We start from the raw sequence: 2,775 nt of genomic DNA on the forward strand, positions 1-2,775 counted from the left end.
GGTTTATCGTATCAGGTAATAGATGTATGCAGCGACAACTGCATGATTTATTGGAGGGCGGATGAACAGCGGGTTACATGCAAATTTTGTGGAAAACCTCATTATAAAGATACGAGTGGAATATACCGAGGGTCTCATTCCTCGGAATTTTCCGTCGGAACTTCCGAGGATTGGACCATCGGAAAGTCTATCGAAATATCTCGAGGAAGTTCTCCATCGGTATATTCCGAGGAGCTTTCCGACGAACTGGTGGTCCTCGGAGTTTCCTCGGAATTCCGTCGGAAATTTCCGAGGGATTTCCGAGGAAAAATGAATTTCCGAGGAGTTATTTCCGAGGACTTGTTTCGTCGGTATGTCATCGGAATAACATTATTCCGGCGACATACCAACGATTTTTTTCCTCGGTATGTCGCTGTTTTCTTGTAGTGATACTTCAGTTATATCATTATATGTAAGTAACTAACAAGTAACAGCACAACATTCTTGAAAAACAACTACATTCGGACATTTTGCAGAATGTTCATACATTGTCTTTGGTTCTAACAGACGATAACCGAGATAGAAAACAACATGTTTTGACGTATCAAGAGAAAGGTGGAGATTGGATGATGGTAGGAGATATTACATGGGAGTAAGAAATCTTAAACCTTCCATCTGACATATTGATAAATTTCCTTATGTATGTTTATCTCTGACTTGGTTTTTTTTTTTTTTTGCTCATCAACAACATTCATTTCACCAAGATCCAGATACAAGTACTTGACCACAAGTGTTTTTACCACTAATACAATGAGGCAATCTAGTATCGAGTTGAATCACTAACTTGGACTCAATCCTACCTAATTGACACCCCTATTGTATATTGGACCACAATGAGAATGAAGTCACTACCCGAAGTGACCCATCTCTTGAACCTCCTAAAATCGACCTCGAGACACGACAACATCTACTAGCTACTGTAAGCACAGGACTAAACAAGAGAGAACATTTCATACACAAGCAAATGGTGCCATATGATTAGACTTGATGATCGTGACTCAAATGCATCTTCACCGAAGGCGCGTTCTCGAGATAACCTCATACCACAGCTGTTCGATGTTCGGTCCTCAGCCAAAAACCAGACACAGAGATCTGGAATGAAAAGCGGGCTCAGCGACCAAAGCTGACGGTTCAAACAATTAAACCTCCAGAGTGCGGAACTCATACCGCCGGAAACCACGAATCTCCGACGCTGGGATGTAAAAGCTCCACCACGTACTGATGAGAGGCGAGTACCTCCGGTTGACTACTCCCTCGGCACTCACCTAGATACATGATGTTCCCGAGAACCGAGAGACATGCCTCCGAGTGTCGGCGCGTGACGGTCACCTGAACCGGAGTCGCCATAGATCTAAAAACGAAAAACTAGATCTGGCTTCTCCGATACCCTAAAAACCGACTTCCTTCTTTTCTGTCTTTCCATTACCTCGTCGCTTCTCCAAAGAACGCCAGAGCTTACCCCGCTGGTACACGAACCGGGAGGCTCCCATCGAACGCAGAGAAACAAACATATCGGCAAAGGTTGAAACCAGGAAGAAGAAAGCAAATAGAAAACAAGGAAAAGGGGAGAGGAGGAGCGCCTCCGGCACCGGAGGAGCCAGACCGGAGCTAGGGTTCTCAGATTTTAGAGAGCGGCTGGAGCTTTTCTTTTTTAGAGAGAAAAAGGTTTTGTTATTTCGTGATAGCGGTCTTATCTCTGACTTGGTTAAATGTTTTTGTTCAGTATGTTTCTTGAAACCGTGAGAAGACTAAGGATCACGAGACTAGAGAGGTGTTAAAACTTGGATCGTACGGTGCAATGACACTGTTTTCACAGTCTTGAAAGATTTAGGCATTGATAAAGAGTCCTCATGGGGGACGTAGCGTGGAAGAACTTGGATGGTTGATGCATCATGCATATATATTTATTTGACACTAAGTGTTTTTTTTGTCTGAATAATTAATAATCTCAAGATTTTTTACACGCATATTACAATCGTGTTCCTTCGGATGTGTACATGAACATGAAGAACACGAACCTTGTTGGCTAGCACGAACATGGAACAAGGGAAGATAATGATTCTCTCTGAAATTTTCGGGCTCGTCTTTCATGTTAATTCAGTTCATCACCGAGTTACTGAACCCGTTTCAAGTCCAGTATATACTAACTGGAAAGCCGCATAAAGTCCAAATATAACAAAATACATAGTAACACTATTCAAAAATAGAGCATTTTGCAAAAGCAACTTCACAAATTTTATGTATTCGAAGAGCAACTTCAGAAATTCATAGTTGAAGTTTTATAAATTTAAGTCTTCACAACTATATGTCTTTCAAATCATTTTATAATTATCATTTTACTCCTTATAATTTTATTTTCATAGATAGTATATACACATAAAATTTGAGGTAGATAGAACATTTCTGAAATAACTTTCCATCTTTTATGTGCAGCAGGGCAACTGGCTTATCAATAGACTTAGTTAAGTTATTCAGCTCTAAGTCGAGTATAGTTCGGTAGGTGATTTTCATGAATTTACTTGATGTGTACATTTTCTTAGTGAAATGTCTTCTTAATACCTGTTGTACGATTGTGTGCTACTGTATAGATTTTCGTAGTGAAATGTCTTCGTGACATATCCTGAGCTTCTGTTTAGATGTACCATGAAATGTCATCTCTTCTTACATTTTGTATCATTTTATAGTAGGTGACAGTGGCGGAGCTACACCTAGGGTAGGGTAGGGGCAGCTGCCCTC

General features: G+C 40.7%; 1 pseudogene; it reads left to right on the plus strand.

Annotated features, from left to right (window-relative positions):
* LOC106322607 overlaps positions 1 to 1,918 on the plus strand; it is a 3,182-nt pseudogene extending 1,264 nt beyond the window's left edge.
* The last annotated feature ends 857 nt before the right edge of the window (positions 1,919 to 2,775 follow it).

This window comes from Brassica oleracea, chromosome C1 (genome assembly GCF_000695525.1).
Source record: "Brassica oleracea var. oleracea cultivar TO1000 chromosome C1, BOL, whole genome shotgun sequence".
Lineage (NCBI taxonomy): Eukaryota > Viridiplantae > Streptophyta > Magnoliopsida > Brassicales > Brassicaceae > Brassica > Brassica oleracea.